General features: G+C 42.6%; 1 long non-coding RNA gene across 2 annotated transcripts; it reads right to left on the bottom strand.

The window, feature by feature from the left end:
* Positions 1–779: 779 nt before the first annotated feature.
* LOC134419783 (uncharacterized) lies at positions 780–4,740 on the bottom strand. 2 transcript variants are annotated; one of them, XR_010028161.1, is made up of 6 exons: positions 4,523–4,740; positions 3,841–3,904; positions 3,073–3,148; positions 2,647–2,956; positions 2,189–2,306; positions 780–1,036 (listed from the first exon to the last, which is right to left on the bottom strand). It is a non-coding gene; the product is annotated as an uncharacterized LOC134419783 (long non-coding RNA). The 2 variants fall into 2 exon arrangements; XR_010028160.1 differs by lacking the exon at positions 780–1,036 and having other exon boundaries at positions 1,231–2,306.
* Positions 4,741–8,359: the final 3,619 nt, after the last annotated feature.

Raw genomic sequence — 8,359 nt, 5'->3', positions numbered from 1 at the left:
AAAACAAACACCCAATAAAAATTAAATCAAACCAACTCACTAGACTCAAAACTGCACGACTGACCCTAAACATTACTAAAAAAAGTCCCCAAAGCTCTACCTTTATGCTAATGCACAAATAATAACCTATGATCTATCAAAGTTATTTGAAAAAATAAAAAAAAAAATTAAAACCATGAAAATAAAAAACCTAAACTATTAAAATACTAAAAAATATCACTACCTAAATTAAAAAACATATTGCCTATAAAACCCACCATATAAATGCTCCTGTCCCAAAAAATAAAAATAAAAAAACTATCGAACCAGAAAGAAATCAGAACTTAGGAACACCAAAACCATAGCCTTCAAGAAGTCACACCACATCCCTTATCATACACCAACTACAAACAAAATAAAACAATACATTGAATTCTTAAAAACCACCTTAAAACCACTACACTGAAAAACATTTCAAAAATTAAAAACTGCATTTAACAAAAGCCATCTAATAAATTCACACCCAAAACTCCAGCAGCCCAGCTGGCCCTACCAAAGCTCTAGGTTTATACATACAGTAAACAAAACCAAAATCCCAGAAATACCCATCAGAAATCTATGAAAGAACCCTATGGAAATTAATCCTGCCTCAAATACAAACCAACCCATCCAGAAAGTCAGCTTCACTCAAAAAACAATTTACACAGAGTTAATAATACCAAGAAATAAAACAACACACCATATACCACCAATGAATATCATAGTGAAGTAAAAAAAAAACACTACATTTTTCCTTTTTGTTTTTTAAACTAACTTCTTTTATTACCTAGAACAAAAGCTTTTGCCAGGACTGTAGCAACAACAACAACAACTTCTTTTTCTTCTTCTCCTTCTGAAATGTCCCTTCTCACTCCCAAATTCCTTTCAACTCCTGAGTTTACATCCAAGCAAAAAGCAAAATTCGTGCACTTGTGCGTCCGCTGCTCCTGTCAGATTCTCTGTTTCCCTCCACATCTTCTTACACTTTCAGTCTTCACGCTGTCCCGCCGTGATGAGTCTGACAGAAGAATTGGCACATGTTAACAGAGCATTTCCCTCCCTCCCTCCTCCCTCTGGTTTCCTCAGTGCATTTCAATCCATCCCAGGCCTGCAGTGATGCACCCTCACCCCAAAGCTCACAGCAAGCATGCAGCAGCTCAGGCTCACTCGGCTCCAGGGCCCAGAGCCTGCAAGCCCTGCAGCTGCCACACGGATGGACCTGGTTCCCTCCCCGGGTGCCCAGAGGGAAACCTGAGGGCAGGCGTCCACCCCGAGGGTGCACCCGGAGCCCCGGGCAGGCATGGAGTCACCGGCTGCTCTCTGGGGACGACACCCTCCCTGCAGGCCACACTGCCTCGTCCTCTCCCTCCCTGTGGGACAGGCACCTCGAGGGTCTGTGACCAGCCCCCTTCCGTCAGCATCCAGGTGCTGTGTCAGAGCCAGAGGGGTCAATTCGTGGTGAGTACCGATGGCACACAAATGGCAGCCCGAGGAAATCGTGTTCTGGGCTCTAAGTGGTTGGGACAGGGTCTGATTTTTTGCTTTGTACTTTTATGATGATTAGTACAACAGGGCTCTGATGGATGACATGGCAACACAGAACTAAAAACTCCTCGACAGGATTACATCAACTTCTAGGAAAAGACAAAAGCTTAGGACCCTTCTGAAATCTACTTTTAATCCAAAGCACGGGGATTGTCAGCATGCTACACCTTCCAGCTTTTCAAAGCAGCTTACCTCTGAAGACCAGGAAACATTGATTTCTACAGAAACAATGGGCAACCCCCAGGCTAATCTCAGCACTACTGTTTAATAGGGGACCTGCCAGCGTGCCAGTCCAGCTTCAAGTGTGCTTTACTTCAGTCTAACGTCCCCACACACTTCTTCTCACATCTCCCAACCCTGGCATCTTATTTTCCCCTAAAGCTTCTCTTCATTAGCAATTTCCAAGTAACATGGTATTTTTACAACATTCAAAAATGTCATGCTGGACTGTGCTAGAGAGTAATCTGCAAATATCAGCTGAGCAAAGTTTGAATTGACTTGTCCAGAGAAAAAAACTACAAGTGAACACCTACACCTGCCTACAAAGAGCTAACAAGCCCCTGGCAGCTGCCAGCATCAAAGCACAGCGGATGTTTCTAATACAGGGTAAGGATAACAATATCACCTTCTGTTCTCTCCAGCTTCTTTTCCCTGCAGTCATATTTTGCTTCTTATGGTTTTTGTAGTCTCTGTGTCTTCTTGGACAGCACCGAGCCCGACGACAAGGATACGAGAGTCTTTCCCTGCCATGCGGAGAGAACCAGGAAAACAGTTAAAATAAGAACAGGGCAGTTTGAAATTCGTACTTGCAACGAGAAGCAGCGCCTAACCAACAGAACAAAAGTAAACCAAGCATGATACCTCCCTGGGGACAGAAGACTTATAAACTCTCCAGGATTTACAATTCTAGCGACCAAACCCTTCAGGACAGCAGCCAAGTGTCCCATGGGGTGGTGCTGCACCAAAGAACCATCTGAGAGGTTCCAAAGAGTGAAATGCACAAGATTTTGCAAAGACAAAAAATCTTGCAAATTAACAAAAATACAATAGATGTAAACTACAGGGCAAGAGTACAAGTGTTACCTTTGGGAGCTGGAACCATCCAGGTGAGCACCTGATAACTGGATCCTCACCAGAGTTTGAACCCTTTAGGACACAGAAGGGTTTTCCCCAGAAATTTCACAGACTGAGTTTTGATAGAAGCACGCTCGCCGGATCCTCAGAAACGTCACCCATTCTCCAGGTGTCTGGAGAGAACTGCAAATGGCTCTCACGTAGTTGCAGCTGCTTCTGTAAGGTCTCAGGGTGAATTTCACCAGATGCAACCAAATTGGGCAACTCCCAGTGGGACAGAAGGAACCCAAAGCTTGGGTTCGCAGAGCTGCAGCAAATACTGAGGAAACAAACGTAACAGCGTAAAAAATAATAAACCATCCATTTTTTCTCTTGCTTTTGTTTTTCTTCTTATTCAGATCAGCATAGCAATTAAAGAGAAGGTGAAACCCTCACCATTACTGAATATTTCACCATCTGTAAGCTGAGCATCCTTAGCATAGAGGACTCCAAAGTTAAAATTCACTGATCCCTGGGAAATAAAACCAAATATCGTATGGTAAACAGTCAAACAGCAGACATAAAAATTTGTTTCCTCTAAGGACTTTCAGGTATGTATGCATCTTTGCATTACACATTAGAACATACACTTTATACCATCACCTAATACATAATAATTTACCTTTAAATTTTGATAGTCTAGCATGAATTTTTAACTTAAACTGGTGATCTATTATTATTCAGTTGGTGCCTAAAGTTATTTCTGCTGTCACGTTCAAAAGACATGAATTTTTTTTACTGGAATCAGCAATTGATTTCAAAGTCATCACAAGCCCACCAAAACACAAAGCTGGGTTCACTGGACGGGTCTGTGAGCTAGAAGTAGTTAGGCTTGTACTTCCCTCTTGCTCTTCCAGAACCAATAAATCCTGTCAACAAAACCAGGATCTTTAGCCCACTGCTGTGAAAGATTCTACAAGGATGATGGTTTGATTTGTGTTTAGAAGTTTTGATTTGAAATGGCCAGTCCAATGGATAAAGACAGTTTAAGTAGTATTACATTACTATTATTATTATTATTTCTATTTTTATTTTTACTATTACTACTACTATTGTTATCACCTGCTATTGGAAGAAACAAACCAGTAGTACCTATACTTAATTACTTTTATTTCCAGAAAATAATAAAGAAAAAGAACCAAACCAAAAATAGTCACTTCCTACCTTTTATATCAAGGGATGAAAAATTTCTCTTGGGCTCTTCTCCAATTTATCAAGACTCAGAGCACTGAAAGGCAAACAAAACAGTGCTTTATAGAAGGGCAAGCGCACGTTTCAAGGCTGAACCACCAACTGATTGCAGTGACAGCACTTACAACATGAATCCTTCCCAGAGCCTCTGTTCAAAGGAATGTTCTGTGGAACTGCCGTTTCTTTCCCAAAACACTAACTTCCAACACTTCCTAATCGTATTTTGTATTTTAAAACAAAAGAAGTTAGTGAGACTCTGTGTGGAGATCAGGTTTAAATTTATTTCCTTCCAAAGCACAGAGCTCTCTTCCATCACCCTTCCCTTTGGCTCTACACTGAATCATGGTGAGCATTTGAGGAGTGCCCAATAATCAATTCTATTTCTCTCTTTTTCTAGTTCTCTCTATTCCTAAATCATTCAAGACAAGTCAAATGAAAAATGACAAGTTCAGCATCAAAGTCACACTTTTTCCCTTTGTCTGCTCAAGAACAGGCTCTAAATCCACTTATTGCTGCCTTCAACGATTCAGACTTGCAAAACCATTCTTACATGTTTTACAGGTTTATCATACAACCCACAGAACGCAAGCTCTGAATTACAGGAAAAGGTACACAGGCAAATATCTCAAGGGATCACTTATTTGTAAATACATACCTTGATAGAGAGCGCACTGAGAACCTTTCCGTGGGACTCTAAGGGACGCATGCTTTGTGAGCACCCTGTAAACAAGAAAAGCTACGATATATTACAGGACATCCCCACTTTTTCTACATATTCAAATAGGATTTTTAATAAAAACAGTTCAGTTACAAAAGAAGGAAGAAAACCAAGCTAATTTTACTCAGCTGTATTTACTGCCGATTTAGAGAAAAATGCCGCGCCGCGTCGGCCGTTGCGTCACACGCCGCGCCGGCAGCAGGGCCTGCCGGGAGTTGGAGTCTCGGGCTGGCAGCCACTCATGTGCCGCGTCAGCCGTTGCGTCACACGCCGCGCCGGCAGCAGGGCCTGCCGGGAGTTGGAGTCTCGGGCTGACAGTCACGGCTCCGTCCCCCGGGAGCCACCGGGAGCTGCAGTCCTTCCCGGGCATCAAACGGGTCCTTCGCCCCAGGGCGGGGAAGGACCTGAGGCAGCACCGCTCCTCCCGAATGCCCTCTCTTTTTCCCTCCAACTCTTTTTACTTTTTTTCACTCTGTTTTTCACCACTTCCCTTCCCTCTTGCTCTCCTGCTTCCCTTCCTTCCCTTCCCTTCCCCTTTCTTGTATTTCTGATCTTGGTTTTCCTTTCCACCTTTAGAATAAAAGAGCAGCAGTAGTAACTTTCAGGCTACCCGGGAGTAAAAAAAAAAAATCCAAAACGAAAATGATTTAAAGAAAACTATTTATTCCCTGGGAGCCTGAAATTTTCTACTGCTGCACGTGACACAGAGCTTTTATTCCTTCTTATAGATAGTTGATATTTTATATATATTTATAGTTTATATTGATGCATTATATTAATAACTATATTTAATATGCACTTTATTCAAAAATATACGGGAATTATTTTCTTAATTATTTACCATATCTTTACCATAAGTATATTTACCATATATTTATTTTTACTTATATTTCTAATTTTCATATAAATCTTTAATGTGTTTATGATATATTTCTATGCTTATATTTCTACCTTTGTATTATTTGTATTTGTAATTTTTACACTAAAACCCCTGCTTTGGCAAAGAAAAAACAAAACCATCCATTATTTTAAACTACCTAAATTTTTTTTTATATTTATATTTATCATATTATAAAACAAATGATAGATATATATAGATAGATAGATATATCACATCCATATTTAAATCTATTTTATATCCATTTCCTATAATATTTTTAATAAAATATATACAGTATTACTTGTATTATATATTGTATCAATTTATGTTATTTTACATTTACAATTTATTATTAATTTTTTATATATCTGCATATAGTTGCAATACATTTATATATTTGTATTTTTGTTTGGGTTGTATTTACACTTATATTCTTTATTCATATATCTATAAACACACACAATACTCTATGAAAATTAGAATAACTTATTGTAACATATAATGACTTATGTTACATGTTAAATTTTAAAAATTGACCGAATATATAAAAATAAAATTGGCTCATTCCCATTGCTACACATCTACTTCTTTTGTTTCAATATAGTTAGAGTCATAATTATATATTTAAAATCCAATTCCTAGATGAAATGACAGAACAAACAGCATCAAATTCCCACCATTATCTTCCAAAAACATCAAGATACCTCCAACAGCCAAACAAGTGTCAGCGAAAAAACAAAGAACACTCTTTTCAGTAACAATTCTCATAACGACAGAAAAATGGAACCAAAATAAAAGAAAATCCTATAGAAACACACACAGCAAATTACAAAAAGTACTAAAAAAAAGTCAAACCAATCTACTCAACTCAAGCCAGTGCCACTCACCCTGAACGACGTTACTGAAAAAAAACCCAACAAAATTCTACCTCTACACTAACTCAAGGAATAAACAATCCTCTGTAAAAATAACTTTAAAACCTGAACTAATTAACAAAATGGAAAAACATCTCAACCACTAAAAACTAAGAAATTAACTACCCAAATAAATAAATACTTTAAAAACCCACCATATAAATACCCATGTTCCCAAAATAAACCCTGATAAACAATACTCAAATACATTAAAAGACAACAACAACAACAACCAAAAAAAGAAAATAAAGAAACCAACAACAAGAATAATACCAAAAACCGGATAAACTTAAATCTGCAACAAAAAAATTATTCCCAACTGAATAAACCCATAGTGCCTCAAGCTATCAAAATAAAAATACCACCTAGAAACAAACACAAAGACTAAAGACAAACGTAACCATAAACAATGTCCCCCAAATTACCCGTAACCATAAAACATACACTACAATCAAACAAACCAAACAAATAAAAGCCCTGGAAGACGATAAACACACATGCAATTATCGAGATTAAAAACCCGCTGCTATGAACGACACGACGCTACCTCAAGCCCCCCAAAACAAACACTACACACTCACGCTAATAAAAGCCACCGCAACAGAATTAAAATCCGAACCGCTGCTTCGCGCTACGACCCGGAAAAACCATTGCGCGCCCTTCTAAACATAACACCCCGCCAAAAAAATATATATCCGACTACAAAACCCAATCCGAAACGAACCTTTATCATCCCTACCGGCACCGAGAACCGTGCCGCTCAGGAAGAACACCGTATCCCTTAGCGTACACCCGCTGCAAACCGAACCCAGCGATGCAATCAACGCCTCCAAAGCGCTTCCGAGCCACGGCACCGCCGAACTTGGAGCGGCCAAACCCCGCGCTCGCTGCCGGCCCCGGACGGAGCGCGGCTCCCGGCAGGAAAGCGGCTCCTGCGGCGGCTGCTCCGGCACGCGGGGCCGGCGCCGTCCCGGGGAGCCCCGCCCGCTGCCCCTGCCCGGCGGGGCCGGCACCGGGCCCGGGGCTACCGGCAGCGCCCGAGCCCCGCGCCCGGAGCGGCCGGAGCGGCCGGCACCGCCCGGGCCGGCGCAGCAGCGCCTGCGCTGCCTCTGCCGCCCTTGGCCGGCCCGGCCCTGCTCCGCTCGGCTCCGCACGGCTCGCACCGGCGCGGCTCCGCCCCTGCCACCCTTGGCCGGCCCGGCCACGCCGAATCCCCCGTGCGCCCCGGCAGCTGCCCGAGCGGGAACGTTCCGGGCCGGGCCGCGGGCACGGAGAGCGCCCTCCAATGCAGCGGCACAGCCCCATTGCAGCCCTGCAAACGCTGCCGGAGCTGCGGCTTCCCGCAAGCCAACCCCGAAACCGCAGACGGGGCGCACCTCACTTCAACAAGGGCAAAGAAATGCGTTCTCCCCTAAAATTTCACCCCCTAGGAGAGCAGAAAAGAAGGGGCGCTCCCCAAATGAAAGCCTTCGACTGATGGGAAAGGGCGATTTCGACCTCCATTCAAACCCTTGAAAAGGAGGGACACCAGGGCTGCCCCCTCCATTTAAACCCGAGGGTGGTGCAAATGGGGTGGCTGCCTTCAAATCAAACCCATAATACCACAAGAATACTTTTCCCATTCCCCTTAGAATAGAACGCAGGGATTCCCTGTCACCCCAGGGATACCCCTAACAGCCTGGAAAAGGCAGCTTTTCCTGCAATCAACACCCTTAAAACCACAAGTGAAGAGGGATCCCCTCAGGTCAAACGCAGACAATAAAAGAAGAGGAGCTGCTTCCTTCTCCTTAATCCCTTTTGTCCTCATAAGCTCCATTTTTGTTCCTGGGGATCCGGGGAGGGACTGGCAAGATGAAATTGCAAAGGGGAAGGACAAAATTCCCCGCTCCAAACCCACACGGGCTCACCTGTTCGGCTGCTGCTCCCCGGCACAAAGATTCCTCCCTCGGCACCTCCTTTAAGCGATGCTCCACGTACCCA

The sequence above is a fragment of the Melospiza melodia genome, chromosome 6 (genome assembly GCF_035770615.1).
Source record: "Melospiza melodia melodia isolate bMelMel2 chromosome 6, bMelMel2.pri, whole genome shotgun sequence".
Lineage (NCBI taxonomy): Eukaryota > Metazoa > Chordata > Aves > Passeriformes > Passerellidae > Melospiza > Melospiza melodia.
Note: the sequence above shows the minus strand (reverse complement) of the source record. Positions and strands in the feature narration are given on the sequence as shown.